At 30.7% G+C, this 17910-nt stretch overlaps 1 protein-coding gene across 4 annotated transcripts in view; it reads right to left on the bottom strand.

The window, feature by feature from the left end:
- Positions 1 to 17910, bottom strand: part of t (C45 family peptidase tan) — a 102922-nt gene that overhangs the window by 67926 nt on the left and 17086 nt on the right. For 2 of the 4 annotated variants that reach the window (XM_075372987.1, XM_075372983.1), the window contains exon 2: positions 8489 to 8554. The exons of the other annotated variants lie outside the window; for them this stretch is intronic. The gene's annotated coding sequence lies outside the window, so the exon portion shown is untranslated. The remainder of the gene's footprint in view (positions 1 to 8488; positions 8555 to 17910) is intronic. 4 annotated transcript variants of the gene reach the window in all.

Genomic DNA, 17910 nt, shown 5'->3' with positions numbered 1-17910 from the left:
GGATAAAGTAGAAATTATATTAGAACGGTTTAGGAGTAGAAGAGATATGACCTCCACCTCGATGGAAAGAGGGTTTGTTTTATTCATTCTTTATATACACTGGTCAGTATTGGAGTTCTTAAATTCCTTCTCTGTATTCAGCACGCACAAGCCCCAAACCCACTGGCGACTAAAATATAATATATCGGTTGCACATACTGCCAATACTAATTTACGCCTACTCGGCATGGGAGGCGTTGTTCCCCAGAAAAGACTGGAGGCCATCCAAAACGTCACGTTGCGTATGTTATTTGGAGCACTGCCGTTCGTCAAAAATGCCACATTAGTTTACGATGCTAGTATAAGGACCGTATAGGAAGTGAATGTGATAAAAGCAAGCAGATTTTTTGCGAGGGCCGCCGTATCCAAGCTTCGGCATCTCAGAGACATCTGTCGAGAGGATCCTACATCACAAGATTTTTTTTTCCCCTATATCCCTGGGCCGGACATCCAGTTACGTATACTCGGCCCAGGGACGTGTCTTTGACTCTAAGGCGGTCTTCCCACCCGCCGGTTTTACACCCGGTACGGCAGGTCAACCGCCCCGGTACAGATCTTTTTTTTGCCTGCCTCTAATTCCCACCAAGGGGGGGCTATGCCGTTCCCAACCCCCCCCCCCCCGACAGGAACCGGGTCTCGGTCTTTATGCCTTTTCGCCTCTAACCGGCGTGACCAGCACAAGGGGCGCCACGCACCCCCAGAACCAGCCCCACCGGCCGGGTCTAGGTCTTTTCTTTCCCCACGATTTCTCCCGTCCCCGTCCCCTCATTGAAACCCGCACACCAAGGCATGCAGGCTCTCACAGACGGGGCTGTCCACCCTTCCCTATCACCGAATACGCCCACGGTTCCCCCGTCTTGACTCCTCTTCTTTGGTTCGAAGAACTGTGCTAGCAAAGTTTTTGAAAACATTCCAATTTTGCTCGTTGACTAGCGCCCACTCAATTATATTGTTAGCATCCAAATTGTTGTCTACAATAAATTGTCTATATTGTCCCCACCTCCAGCAGTCAAACACCGTGTGATTCACATCGTCCACCTCCTGGCAGTAGTCGCAATAAGGCGTATCTCTTCTGCCAAATCTTTTAAGGTAGTGTCCAAAACACCCATGACCGGACATAAGTTGTGTAATATAAAAATTTACTTCACCATGTTGGCGGTCCAACCAAGCATCCAGATTGTGTATGAGCCTTCTGGTCAAGGCCGCCACATTGGCCCCATCCCACGCCTCCTTCCACCACTGTCTGGTCATTGCTTCAGCCTCAGCCCTACTGCGCCCTACATCACAAGATGTAAGGAAAAAACCTCACACTATCCTTGAAGAACCACCATGATTGGTAGGACGAGGAATCGATCGGATAATGACAAACCAGGTCGAAAGCCTCCTATCGGGTGATCAGTCCTCCATTTTTTTTAGGTGAGGGACGAGAATGACATCAGAGAACAACACTGGAAGATTTTAACACTTTGTCGTAAATCGTCAAACAAAATATGCGAACTCAATAAGTAATCGTTCGAGGTGATGACACATAACTCATTCTGCACTGTTTCATTATGGAGACTTATGAGGTTTGTCATTTAATCTACCTATCTATCTATTTCTCTCCTAGCGTTAGGGCATTGTTCCTTTTCTTTTCTTTGAGGTCTGTTACAAATGACTGGCTACAGTGATACACTGAAAAGGACACCTTTTCAGTCCCCCGGTCCTTTCAAATTCTTCCTAGATACTTGTGTGTCTAGAAGAAATTGGTTGTTATCGTAAACGACTTACTTCTCGTCATAAACGATATAAGGCGATTGTTGCCCCCTTGTTTACTCGAATGTTTTGCTATACAAATTGTAAGCCACTCCATCATTCTTATTCGAGAAGATGATGAAGACCACCAGCAGATAGAGATGATGGAAGAAGAAGCCCAGCATTCGCTCGCGCCCAACGGAAGAACGAAGTGGCCAGCACTTTCCCCTGTGTTATCCATTTTAGAGCTTACAGGTATTTTGAGGTTACGCTCTGTAATTATTTACAACTGAAAATACGAAAATGCAGGCTAAAGAAGAAGAAGTAACTACGTCTCAGAATTCGAACCCGGTCGAGACAAGAGAAAGTAGATGGCGAGAGTGAAGAAGAGTCTACGAAACCTTAATTCGCTTACCATTCTTCTTTCCTCTACCTTACAATTTAGGTCCCCGTCAGTACATGTGACTCTCTCCGGCAAAGAAAGTGCATTGCATTCTCCAACAACTAGGATCACATTAGGTAAATTCCTGTTTGACCGAAAGGCATTATCACCGATAGATTTTATTGGATAGACTGAAGGGAAAACGTGTCGGGAGAAAGACTAAAATAATGCTAGTTTCCCTAGTAACGATTTTCAGTTTGATCTGTAAGAATCGGAACGTAATTCACAATTTCGTCCATAAACAAAACTATTGTACAGTTGACATTAAGTAAAAAATTACCAGCCCGATAACAAGAAAGACCCAGCAGCAAGAGACTATAATCCAAGCTCTGCGATTAGTAGGGGATATATATCTCCCGTCACCCTTGCGTTCCATTCCGAATCTCAGTTCAGATCCCCAATTCTTCCTTCATTTTACAATTATTAGTCAGGCAATCAGGCAATCACCTACAGACACTAGATGCACCACTTCCTCCGTGAAGGAGGTGCATTGGACTCTCCAAAAACTAGCGCTCTATTAAGCGCATTCCTACCAGACCGAAAGACCTACAAAGGATCGGATCCCTAACACCGTCCATCTTAAACTAAATATACATATATATATCAGCCACTAAAAATTAAATACCCACCAGATAAATAATAAGACCCACCAGCAAGGAACTGATATCCAGCTTCTGCAATGAATAAACGAATAAAGTATTCTCCGATCTCCTTGCATTCCGTTCCGAACTTCATTTCAGTGTGCGAGATCATTCAAAGTAAGCGTGCGATAACAGTCGAACATACGAGCGAAAGGTGCGTCATTAGAGTATTCCGTTTTGGGATAGTGTTCTTGTCTACGGTTAAGTTCGGTGAGTTCGTTTTCAACAGGGGACAAAGTGACAAAATTCATTCGTAGAAGTGTGAGCTAGTTTCCTTTTAGAAGCAAATAATATTAGAAGCAAATAATACCTTTTAGAAGCAAATAATTCTTGTATTACGCATTATTGGTTCTGTAATTGCTGTTTTACTTGATATTGAAATATAATCGCGTTTAATTTTGTAATTAACTATTATAAAATGTACAGTAAAATCAGAATTGTATTTTACTATTTATATTACATAGTAATCCCAATTGGGTTCTTTTTTCTTTCTTTTTTGGGATTCTTTTTTTAGGAATAAAGAAAAATGGATCTGTAAGAATTTTTACGCGTGTTATCTCTCAATATCCTTATCGAATCGCGAGCACACAATAATGTTTTTTTACAATTGTTTATTTTAGACTTAGTTGACTGTTTATAGGAAAAATACGGAAAGGCAATTATACCGACAAAGAAATCTAATTCTTCATATAAGAAAAAATAACAACAGTAATTTAATGCGATAGGACTGCGTAGAAAAAAATTATCTGAATTCAAAATATAAATGATAAATTACAACAATATCCAAAACACAAGAAAAATAAAAATATATGAAAATGCGTCGTCTGTTCAGTAGATAAGCCGTACTTAGTTCGGTTGGAAATATATCTACCCATGATAATTGAAAAGACTTTATTTTTTATTTATCTATCTTGGACAATTGAATTTTTTTTTATTTTACGACACAAGTAGAAGCGCGATATTGAATATTATTAGAATAAAATAACAACTGAGAGTAAAATTTTAAAACTGTTCTGTTTAAATAAATGTTCTACTTTTTTGTTGTTGAGTAATTATTTTGCTTTTGTTTTTGTTACGAGTTCATATAGTTAATTAAAATAAATGATATAATGATATGATATATGGTTGGAATTCTACTGTAATGATTAGTGGCAGACAAAACTGTTAATCATCTCTTTATTATGAAATTCATACAACTGACTTCATAAGATAAAATTCCTAGTCTAGACTTTTTCAGATAGAGTTTGTAATTAAAAGCAATTTTTTTTTTATATAGATTTTCTTTAACCTTATCATGGCAGCGTTTAATATTATTCCCGTAAAATAGATTAATTAATGAATGAGATTAAAAAAGGTTTCAACTTACAAACGTATTGAAAGTATCACTTGGTTAAAATTTTTAAAAATTGACGTTTAAACTTTTTTTTAATCTCATATCTATTTTTTTTTTCTTTCGAAATTTTTATTCGATGAAAACATAAAAATTTGTTTTCGATAAATTATATTCCAGCTAAATTAAAAGTTACTTTTATTAATTATATCATAAGCACGTATAACCGAGTTAAATTTAAAAGTTTTATATCTATAATATTTATAAATATTAATATATTTATACTTTCCGGTGAACATAGGTAGAATAGTTACATTAAGGAGGAAAATGGGTATCCGGTTTTTTTTGTGCAAATCTTTTAAGTTTTAGAGTCCAACTAGTTCATTTAGATCAAAAAAATATATGTATGTATGTCATAATGTTTTTGGCCTTATATATCAGGATTGACCAAACTATTTTCTTCAAAACTGTCTCAAATATTTATATAAATGAGCATTAATCGTACTGATTTTTTTTCAAAATTTAATTTTCATTTCAATTTGTTTTCATATACGAAAAACCAGTTTCGATTTTCTTCAGAGGCATTTTAGAGAAACGTTTATTAAAGCAACAAGTTACCTACAAAGCATATACGTATAAATAAATTAAAAGATTAAAAAAAATCAACTCCAGCCACTTGAAATTGAAATATATGTCTTCTGTTCTTTTAATCTATCTCCCTTCCGTTTAAATTTTTTTTAAAAGATTATACTTCACATATAGAGGTATCAATAAATGTCTATAATTTTTTTTTTTTAATTATAAACCCCGGACTTAAAATAAAGAAAAGTTTTTTTGAAAATGTAATTTTTCTTATTTTAATTTTTTTGAAGGGGTGTTAGATTTAGAGAAAACTTCACTTAAGCAAAATTGTTAAACTTAACGATATATAAATATTTTTAGAAATTTTTTTTAAAAATAAAGATGATAGACACCACTTCTGGATTAACACTTCTTCCTCGATCGAACTACTCCATTTGTGCAATTACAGAGAATTCTTTAAAAGGAAATATGAGGTCATAATATTGTTACGTTGTAAAATATATCAACAAAATTCTTTTGTTTAATTTAAATAACGTACAAAAAGATTTTTTGTAGTTTAAATTCCGTTGGTGGTAAATTTAAAGAGTGGATATTTAATTTTTTTACTTTCAAGGTAATCTTATTAAGTAAGATTTATTATTTTTCTAAATATATTCAATAAAAATAAATAAATTATATTTTACTGTACATAGTTTTTTATAATGTAAAAATTAAAAACGCAATCGAATTGATTAACATTTGCAAGAACAAACAATAATTTTTTAATAAATATTTTGAAAAAAATTTAATGTTCATTAAAAATAAACCAGTTATGTAATATTTACTATTTTCTGTTTTAATAAGTACGGCACATTTAACATAAAGCTATTTGTAGCTATCATGTTATTATTATTATTATTATTGACGTATTATTCGTTATAAACAATCATTTACTAACAAATGACTAGCCGTTTGTATAACTACATTTATTTACCACAGATAATAATAATAATTATAACAGAAAAAGAAAAAAAGAAATTATAGTTTAATACAAACATGCGCGCGCGCGCGCGCACACACACACACACACACACGGGGAAAGAGAATTAACTAATGTTAATAAATAAATAAAATAACAGTAATTCAGTATAACAAGTAGATTACTTAAATAAATTTCTCTAACCGATAAATAATAAATTAATTATTAAAATAACGTTACACTAACGGTTCAGTAGTAATATTTAAAAAAAAGGTAGAAATAACATACATTTAATGCAAAAGGTGAACTAAGGAATAATAGTAATAAAATTATGATTTCAATTAAACATGTTTCGGTGGCATTTACTACTGAAGAAAAAGATAGAATAGATAGATTGGTGGATGGATGGATAGATAGAGAGAAAGATAGACAATAAAATAGAGAGTGAGCTAAGTGACCAATATAACAAAATAAAAATATTCAATACATATTAATTATATATTGTATATATTCAATATATACTCGTATATATTTATGTATAAAGAGAAGAATGTTTGTCTATTTATTTGTCTTTTATATATATGTACAGTTTTATTCCAATGATGATGAAATTTTGAACATTAACAGTTCCAAACAAGAAAAAAATTGTTATCTACATTTCATTATTAAAAAACTACGCTCACCCCTGTCACTCGCTCAGTGTAGTCTTTAACAAAGACTACACTGTTAAAAAAACAAGAGTATTGGTCAGATAACTGCAGCAGGAAAAAAAAGCTGTTTGCTCAATAGTCGGTACGCCAAATAATTTATTTATCTGTGCTCCGGACGAACAAACGAAAAACGTAATATATATTCAAGCTTTATAGTAAAAGCTTGAATAAACTGTTAAAAATAAATAAACTGTTTTCGGTATTCCATCTACTAATCCCCCTTAACCTCTTTTATAAACACAAAAATTAAAAATATTTAAATTAAGCCTCCTTGTAATCTGCATAAATCCCGGGTAACGCCTGGTACCCGAGCTAGTAACAATGAAAATTTATATAATGAATTTTATGTCTATACTTTACTTTCCTGGCATCATAGCTCTAGAACTATGAAAGAAAGTATGGTTATCAGTCAAAAAAGGGAGTATGGGTTTTTTGCATTTCACAAAAAAAAGTAGTAATGTTCGTATGTGTATGTACACGCATTAGTGTGTTTGAAGAAGCCTTTTGACAGGATAAACCGATTTTAATGAAATTTTATACAGACTCGTGTATATACAGCAATTTATTGGTAAAATTTTGGGGTCAGTACCGTCAGGGGAGGTTTGGAGGTTAATTTTCTCAAAATTTTGTAAATGTAACCCCACTTTACATTAAGCTCAGTAAATGTGTGCATTCTTATCGTACTATTTTTTTTAAAAGTGTTGTACCAAAATTCCACATTCTTCAAAAATCGAAAAAAGTTATCTTTTTACTTATTGCATATTTTTAACCGATTTACTTTTTGTCTTCCTAGGCATAGTAGTAATGTAAACAACATCAAAAAAATACTTTGGGTCAATAAGCCGTTCAAAGTTTAAAAATGATATTTTTTTAAATTTCTTGTTGGTTTTATTTAAACTTTTAATATTATTAAACGTTTAAATAATAAACTTTCAGTAATATTATAATAAAATTTCATAATAATACGTCTCCACTCCTAAAAAAGGATTCTTAGGTAACTTTTTATGGTTTTACATTTTTTATGGAATTTGTTTAGTTCATTCCATTTTAAGATATAATAAACGTTGAAAAATCAAAAAGGTTTTTTGAAAAATGATTTTGAAAAAAAATTACCCCTAGAAATCTTAGGTAACTTTTTAAATGTAAAATTATTTTTCCATTATATAAGAATAAATAACCAATGCCAGGATAGTATTATAGCTTTATTGTCAAATTTTTAAGCTTATAGTTAGAATTTACGTAATAAACCTTAAACTATAAAATTACAAAACACTATGATACACCCGAATTACTCTATTACAACATGTATAACCTTTTACAAAAATCATGGTTCATGTAAATTAACAACAAATCATTAAACCCTACTTCGTACACAGGATTTGATGTGATTTATAGTTGATGATGGTATAGTACAGTGGTTCCAAACTGTGCGCCGCGGCCCCCGGGGAAGCCGCAGCCTCTTCACAGGAGCGCCGCGAATTATTTAAAAGCTTCGTAATTAATTGAACCAAAACATTTATAATTATTAATTTAATGTTAATAAAGTAAAAAAATAATGAAGATACACGAGTTTTATTTATTTTTATCTCTTACTTACGAGCAGTCATACTTTTACTTAAGGTAGGGCGCCATGGAAAAATTTTAATTGAATAAGTGTGCCGCGACTCGGAAAAGTTTGGGAATTACTGGTACAGTACATATTATATTAATGTATATAGTAATTTTATGATCCTACATACCATGGGCGTCTACCAGTATGACCTCTAAAGTCATTATATTTACGTAGTAGAAATGTTATTTCACGATTGCCATCGGCAAAATAATCTACTCGTATTACACCTATTAATTATCAAATTTAAAGATATCATATAAGTTTTTCTACCTATAAAACTAATTAGGGACTACACAAAAGATATGCAACGGCCTCATTACCTAAAAATCTGTGTGTTTATTTGTATTCATAAGAAAATAATAACTAAAATAGATTATGTATAAAACACATTTCAACTTCATACAAAATTATATGATATAGATTACAAAAAAAAACTATACCGGTATTAAGCTCAGCGGCAAACGACTCCTTTTTCCTTGTAGAAGAACAACCAGACAAGTTATCTCCTGTGAAACACAAGAAATAGAATCACGTCGTATTATTTACACTACCTTTAGTAAGTATTACAACCTATATTAATAAAAACCCCGATTTTTTAATATAAAAATATCTAGTTTTTAAAATAAACAAGGAATTATGAAGAAAATACTCTCAAAAACCTTCTTTTTTTTGCAGACAGCCCAGTAAATCACTCATTTATTAATTAGTGATTAATATATGTAATTCATATAAGTTTTTTTTTTTTAGTTTTTTCCAATACAGGGGAAAGTAGGGTTAGTTGTTACAATCTGTTAATTTTTTTATTTTATTTTCATGTATGACAACTATAAAAAATCTGATGTGGACACCACAACATGACTTCCTTGTACGAATATTAAATTACATATACACATTTTTTTTAAATACATAAAATGTTATTTCACTAATAACTTCTGATTTTTTATTACATTTTTTTAATATTTTATTGTTATTATTGAATTATTATCTATTGTCTAATTTTTTGTTACAATCAGAGGTTAATATATATATATATTAATAAATCAATATATTTAAATAAAAAAAAAAAATTAAAAAGAATAAAGGAAGAAAATGTTGCAAAGAAAGAAATAATAAAAAGCTAAGAGAAAATGATAAACAAAACGGAAAAAATGTTAACACCAAGGAATGAACAAAAATATTAAGAGACGATGATGAATATAAAGAGAGAGAGAATTTTAAAACTAGAGAACGTGTACACAAATTAAGATCAGAAGAATTGCATCAAATTAAAGAGCGATTAAATGATTAGGAATAAAAAACAAACGAAATGATCAACTCCGACTTAGGGATAATATTGTCCGACAATATCAGAGGAGTAATAAACTAAAAGATAAGAATTTTTTGCAATTTATCAAAGATCGGGCATGTATGCCTGAGTGTATATGTTGTTCTTGTGTGAAATTAAACTAGAAAATCCAAAAATAATACGATTCTTATCATAATTTTCAATTAATAATACATAATGAGATGTTTCACCAAATTTATTGCATTCACATATATATAATAATGCCTATTAAATTACATGTACACATTTTTAAAAGTACATAAAATTTTATTTCACTAATAACTTCTGATTTTTTTCTTATTCTTTTTTTATTATTGAACAATTATTATTTATTGTAAAACTTTTTTTTACAATCACGGATTAATAAATCAATATATTTAAATTTAAAAAAAAGTTAAAAAAGATGAAATCTAATTCGAACCAATGTGTATTCCCTTGTAAGATCCAAATATTTCATTAATTAAATTTTATTTAGCTGTAACTCTGGAACTAATGAAAATAAGTACCATTAATGATAAATCGTTGAAAAGCTCTCAATGAGGGCTTATTACTGCAGTTAAGAAAAAGTCCAAAATCCAAATTCTTTGGATTTTGGGCTTTTTTGGACACTTTTGGTTCAGGTCAATGTTAATTGACCTGATGTTACAACAACTGATGTTACAACACTTCTATATCCAAAATTTCAGCATACTACGGCTAATCGTTTTTGAGCCATGCGAGATACATACGTACGTACAGAGCTCACGCCGAAACTAGTCAAAATGGATTCAGGGATGGTCAAAATGGATATTTCTGTTGAAATCTGAAAACCGAAATTTTTCGCGATCATAATACTTTTCTTTACTTCGTACAAGGAAGTAGAAAAAGCTGACAACTGTGGGTTGTTTCTGATTCACGGCTTACACACACAACTTAATTTAAAATATTTATTTAAATATAATATTTTTTCGTTTATTTAATTCAATGATTCACGCATACCGTATTTAAATCACGCGGCTGTGGCGGTATTAGCGGCGACGGTCGGCACTAAATAAACTAATGTAATTTCACAATTTAAATACAACAAATTTCGCTTGTACAGTCGACAAACTGGTTTAGCCACGAGACTTAACGCACCAGGGACCGAGTCAATCGAGCGATCGAATTCGAGACTCAGCCAGACCGAATTACTTTTTTACACTTTAAATATTATTCATTATTTAATTCTACCGCTCAGTTGTGACGTCACAACATAGCGCTAGTTTAAGCAATTTTTTAGGGTAGGGGTGCGATTTCGACTGTTATTATTTAATTGTTACCAAATGTGCCTAAGAAAAATATTACCTTAATTAGGTGAAATCTCGAGATACTGAGAGTGAACTTGTTCTATAGCCTCACCCCCATGGTCTTTTAAGTTGAAAATTGAATTGCATCATTGCTCCATACGTAGAAGTAATCTAAGTTTGGTGAAAATTAGTCCAGTAGTTCTGGAGATATAAGGTGATTTAGAATGCAAAACCGAACACACGCACATGTACATTCGAACATCTGAAAAATTTCCATCCGGTTTTTGGGTTCCTTAGGTGTCAACACGTCAAGATCCGGTGAAAACCGCATATGCCCAAGTTGGACCGATTACAATACTTTCCCTTCTACAGCTATAGTTCTGCTACAGCGCTATCTAAACGGGAAAGTAAAATACGATTAGCTATTTGTTTGGAACTATTATTTACAATTTTTTACAAGTAATTTTAATGTATTCTTTACAGGATATGTTTTTTTTTACTCTGATGATTGTAACAATTTGTTCTGGTGAGATATATTACTGGGTGTATGGTATAAACTGTTATGTAATATACAAATAGTAAACCTGCATTGTTTCTTGAATAAAGGTATTTAACTTTATTTTTCAAAAACGTCTAATATTTATTTTTAATGTTTTTTTTTTTTACATTAATCTTAAGTAGGTTATAAAATTTAAAGAAAAAGATTTGATCAAAATTAGAAACTGAAAATACAATTTGTATTTTCAATGGATTAATTAAAAATAGACTAGTGCCCATTTACTGCTCCGCAGTAGTGTCCATTAACTGCGGAGTTATGTTATATCTTTTAAAAAATCGGCTAAAAATCTACACATTTGCACGTCTCACCCACTACCACTTTGTTGACCCTTTCTTACCACAGCTAAAATGAGTGTGTGACCGGTTTGGTCTAGTGGTGAACGCGTCTTCCCAAATCAGCTGATTTGGAAATTGAGAGTTTCAGCGTTCAAGTCCTAGTAAAGGCTTTTACTTTTATACGGATTTGAATACTATATCGTAGATACCGGTGTTCTTTGGTGATTGGGTTTCAATTAACCACACATCTCAGGAATGGTCAAACTGAGACTGTACAAGACTTCATTTCATTTACACTCATACATATGATCCTCATTCATCCTCTGAAGTAAAATCTGAACGGTAATTCCCGGAGGCTAAACAGGAAAAAGAACGGAAGGTAAAATGTTTGCTCTAAACCTATTTCCAATTCTTTTAGACATTCTACTAGATGGATCGTGCTGATTTTTTTTTTATTCTGCTCGGAATCCTCCACAGATATGTTATCAGACATTGATGGATTTTCAAAATGATTTTCCTGTGAGTAGTAACCTCGGAAATTTCTTCAGTTAAGAAGTAAATGAAGATTTGTTAAAGGAAATTCAAGTTTGGGGGTCTGATGACGCTTGAAGACATATCTGTGAGCCATTTCGAGCAGAATAAAAAAAATCAGCTCAATTCGTCCAATAGAACACCCAGACTGTAAGTAGGTTTTTAATCCAATTTTTCTAATATATACGATTTAAGACTAATCTGATATGTTTTTAAACTTGCAAATGATGAATAACCATATGAAAGATGAAACGTTTCTACTTTGATTGATATTTGAAATTGAGTCGTCGTTCTTTCCTCGAACTTATTTTCTACAATTTGTACTTTTTTGTCTTCGTATGATCTTTGTTGAATAATTTCTTTTTTTCATCAGATTTTTTTTTGGTAAAAGAGTTCTTTCAAACTATTTTTCATCAATACTAGTAAGAATGCGATATTTTAGTTTACTTCAATAATTTTTATCTTTACATTCCTCAGCCTTTCGGGTAAGGACAAATCTCTTCTGAATTCTTGTGTTTTCCATTTACTATTTCTTAACTACATCTGCTTCAACTTGTGCTAAAATTTTGGAAGACGTTGCTTCATCGTTCGTAACGATTTATTTTTCCATCAAAATTTCGGTGAAATTTTCCCTGAATTTTCGGGATTAGTCCTCAAATTTTTGGTTATCTATTACTTCCGATTGCAGAAAATCTTCTTCAGTGAATATACGAGTAAATCTTTATTAAATATACCGGTTGTAACCAGATTATAGGCATATATTATATTATTTTAAGAGATGGATATGTTTTTTAGAAAAGATAAATTTTCATGTCAATATAACTTTTTAAAAAAATCGAGCTAGTGTGCGTTCCTTTACGCGTCCTATTTCATTAATTATATAATTGGACTATAGTGTATTTGCTTCATTTTGAAATTTAAATAACGTATTTTGTTGGTATATTATTATTTATCTTTTTTGTAGAAAAGTTATTTAAGATTTTCCTTGTCTTAAACAAGGAAAATCTTAAAATAACATTTTAACAGTTTGACATTTTCTATTCGTCGTTCTCAAGCGATAATAATCCATTTAAAGGTTATTCATTTTAAGAAAAAACTTGAGAAAAATCAATTACACAGAATCCAGTCATTAAAAAATCAATACTAAAATGAATATCAATATATAAGGAGCGAATATAAAAGGCTCGCCGAAAAAAAAGCAAAAAGAAATAGAAAAAGATTTAACTTGCAGAAAAATCTGATTTTAAGAATTTGAAAAGTTTTTAATTTTACCCACATTATCCTCCAAGTTAATGCCATTTCTATGCAAGACTGCATATCCGTGGACAATCTTTGCCATGCAGTAGTTATGCAAGGACATGATGCAGCACTACCGGACATGATCACGTACCCGTGCGTCTACGTAATTTAGTCTAATCCGAACGCAGATAACGAAGGACATTTCCTCATGGTGATACTTTACGCTAATCACTTTCAAGGTAATGCACTAGGTTTAATATGATCCAGCTTAGTATCGACAATAACCAATCTATTCATTCTGCCTTCAGCCGATGTATGTCAAAGAATGTGTACGAACAGATGTAGTTCGGCGATGATTTGTAAATAATTAAAGTCATAAGTTGATGTCAAAAATTGATAATAATTTTTTATTATATTTGAAAATACTTTTGTATGTATAAATTGAATGTTTAATATACTTGAAATATTGAACTATATATATAATATATATATAATATAATATATATATATATACTATAACTATATATATTATACTATACTATAATTATTTATATATTATAATTGAATTAAGAACTGAAACTGTTACTGACTGAGGTTGTACAAGAATAATGCGATTACAATTTATAGGCGACTGGCTGGAACTGAACAAGAGTGACGCTAAAGAATGAATAATGAATGAATGACCACAAGAATGACGAATGACTTGCTTAAATAATGTTGCTGGAGCCGCGGCTTCGTCAGGAGCCGAGTGTATCCGAAAAGAGCCGTGTGAACTGTCAGAAGTCGAGTGATGACGTCAGGAGTCGAGTGCATCCGAAAGGAGCCGTGTGACGTGTAAGGAGCTGCTGAATCGTCAGCAGCCGAATGCATACGAAAGGAGCTGAGTGTACTATAAGTATCCGACCGAAGCCGAAAATATCTACATTTAAAAATTCTATTAAATACATTAAAGCTCCAACATTTAAACGATAAAAACAAAATATAAAAATATGTAAAGAGTATTTAAAAATTAAAGAAACCTAAGTTCGAAAAGAATGTATCTTCATGAAGAGTAACATTTATAGACAGTATTTATAGTAACATTTATAAGAGTAACACAATTATAGAAAATTGGCAGAACTCAAATTTCTAACAAAAATCATTGGAAATTAAAAAAATAGTGAAGCAACTTAAAAAAATTAAAATTTAATGCTACCCCATTTTAACCCTTTAAACTCGGAATTTCAAAAAAAATCTAGAAATCAGTTTTTAGATATTCACATGAAGATTACTCACACCAAAAATCAAGTTGATATCTACATTTGTTACCGATTAATTAAAAAAAAAATTGTAATTTCATTGTTACTCCATCTTAGCCCTTTAAACTTATATTTTCAAAAACTCCTTTCTTAGTATACAATTACACCGTAAGAAAAACCTGTACACAAATTTTCATCAATTTACTTTCAGTAGTTTTTTTTGGGCATTGATTATTATGAATGACTAACGACATGTTTTTTATATATATATAGTTGCATCCCCGTTTCAGCTTCGCCCGCGCTATATGATTACTTGCGTTTCCCGTCTTGCTTAGGAGATATTTAGTGGTTATGGCTCGATTGTCATAGTGGTTATGGCGCTAGTCCTTCCCATCTATCCGTAAGACTCTGTCCCTTGGAGCAGAGCCCCGCTGTGTTCATTAAACGCATGCGTGTGAGAATAATAACGATAAATAAAAATTAAAGCCTATTCAATTTATAAAAAATATCAGTGTATTGTAACTTCTTTAAAGCAGCAGTTTGGTCAGTACAGGATCCCAAACTTTGAGTGATTTATAAATGTGGGTTTCAAAACAGTCGACCTCCAAAAAAAACGTATGAAAACGTAAAAAAGTAAAAACGTAAAAAACGTCCAAAAACGTAACGTTTGGTATAAAAACGTATTTTGCCAGGTTCTTATCGTTACCCGACAAATATCACTACGAGGTGACCGTACTTCGATTCTCTTCTTTTTTTAAATATTTTAATTACTTTTATTTTATTTTTTAGTCAAGTATCCGGGTGCCAGGTGTAGCCACTCGCATCACACGCATTGTAACAGTGGCTGTGTTGATTGAGCCGCCACTCCGTACACCGTCGCACTCTTAAAAAATTGAAATTAAAAAAAACTCGAGAATGATTTTTAGATATTTATCTGAAGGTTTTTGCAAGCCTAGTAAATATCTCGTTACTATAGTCGAAAATGATTTGCACAATCATTTTTCAAATCATTTTTACCTTTATTTTTACCTTTTACCCCTTTCAAGGTCAAATTTCGAAAAATCTCGAAATGTTTTTAGATATTTACATGAAAATTACACACACCAAAAATTAAGTTGATATCTTTATTTGATACCCCGAGAAATTAAAAGCAAATAGCTGGGTTTAAAAAAAATTCAAAATCCATTTTTATTCCTTTAAACTCGGAATTTCAAAAACTTCTTTCACTTACGCAGAAAGAAAAACATGTATACACATTTTCATAAATTTATCTTCAGTAGTTTTTTCTGGGCGTTGATAAATCAGTCAGTCAGGGACAAGTTGCTTTATAGGTACAGATATATATATATATATATACGTACGTACACAAAACAAAAAAATAATTAATTCACCTTATGATTAATTAATTGTTTAAAATAAAAAGTCGTGATAATTGTGATTATCTATTGAAAAAAAGTCCAAGTTAATTGCAAATAAAACACATACACACAACACAAAGGTAATTCCATTACATAAACTGGTATTTATTGATTGGTTACCTACACTATATAATGTGTATAAATACTGTAGCATTAATTCAAGTCGCGATCAATTAAAACTTATTTCAGTATCGCATGATTCAATGTTATTAAGTTGTTTCATTAGAGGGATATATTTTTACAATTTATTTTTTTTTTATTTATAAAAGTTACAATTTGTCGAACATTAAGATAATAATAGTAATAATTATTACTTTAAAATTTTTACTTACCGATTAGTAAGATACATGGGCATAGGAATAAGTTATTATTTTAAATCTAATACTGACTCTACGTTACTTCCTTGCTATGAAAAAGAACCTTTGTGTACTCAAACAAAATATCTGGATAAAAGGTTATTTTAATGAAAATTTGATTCTAGGTTTATCTGTCAATATAATAAACATAATAAACATAATACACATAATACACATTAAATTATTTTTCCCTGCTTAATAGCTGATTAATATAGTTAAAAATAATTATACGAACAGCATAAATATAAAGTATTAATATAAAATTAAAAAAACGTTCGTCTATAATAATACATCATATATCAACAATTTTCAAAATTTGGTTTTTTAAATTTTTCAAAAAGGTAGAAGGATGAAAATATTCTTACTTAGATTCGTTTTCAGAATAAAAAAGCAGAATGATTCCATGTATCACATGTTAAGAAATGAAATTTTAGTTTATCTGTGTTATTTGTACTAATATTTTTTTCCAGTAATTTAAAATAAATATTCTACTTTTACAGAATAAATTTAATTTTTTCTCCCAAAAAAATAGTTAAATATAGATAAAGATGTATAAACAGCAGTAAAAGAATAGCATGTATAAATAAAAGATAAACGTTTTGTAGCAAATATGAGAAATTTTAATTCATTTAATGCCGATCTCCGTAGCGGAGTATTACGGAGATTTCGGAGATTTGCTAATTAGCAAATTATTATAAATAATAATTTGCTAATTACTTTGTGTTGATAGAATTTCAGTATAGCATTATTTGATCTTAAAAGCAAAAAACTGGGCAAATTATTTAAATTAAAACTATGTTTTAATAATTTAAAACAAACGTTTCCAAACAATTACTTATAAGAATTTTTTTCTTTATTTTAATGAAATGAAACGTTTATAACGTATGACAGACATTTCCTGAAACATTTCATTTATATATGTCTGAAACTAAATGATCCAAATATGTTAAAACAAGACGTTAAAATATGTGAGGAAATAACAATGAAATTCCTTATTTATCAGTCAGTTCATGAACCTCCTCTTTGATCTATTTATTTCTTTAATTTTTTTTACCCACTATTATCATAGTCATTTATACAGTTTCTTCAATTAAAAAAAAAAAATAATGAAGAATTAAAGTTCTTATAAGTCAATGAAAGAAGATGTGATGCAATTAAAAATACTAAACACTTTCATTTATAGCCTTAAATAATTATTCTTTATCTTGTTTTAAGAATATTATGATAACCTTACATAACTAAAAGTATGTTAGCTTAAAAAATAACTCCATAAAGGGAGAAAATTGACGATGATGTTTTTTTATTCTCCAAGAACGTTTAGTTAACTTAAGCTATTTCATTTCATTACAAAAACTTCTGTAAAAAAACGGTAGGAAACTAAACAAAAGTACTCTTTATTAACATTTTTCCAGCTCAACTTTATTCTCATAAGAAACGTGAAACCATTTTTTTTTTATAAACAAAACGTATTTTTAAAAGGTTAAGAGCCGAATTTTCTTTTATAATTATCTGAAAAGTATATAAGTGTTTAATATATATTCAAAAAAAAAATATCTACTTAACAATAAAAACATTTTTTTTATACTTTTATTCACAGTCGCATCAACAACGAAAGTCATTAGCGACTTAACAATGTAATGGAACTGTACCGGTAAAT

The sequence above is a fragment of the Lycorma delicatula genome, chromosome 8 (genome assembly GCF_047948215.1).
Source record: "Lycorma delicatula isolate Av1 chromosome 8, ASM4794821v1, whole genome shotgun sequence".
Lineage (NCBI taxonomy): Eukaryota > Metazoa > Arthropoda > Insecta > Hemiptera > Fulgoridae > Lycorma > Lycorma delicatula.
This window is presented reverse-complemented; position numbering and strand designations above follow the sequence as displayed.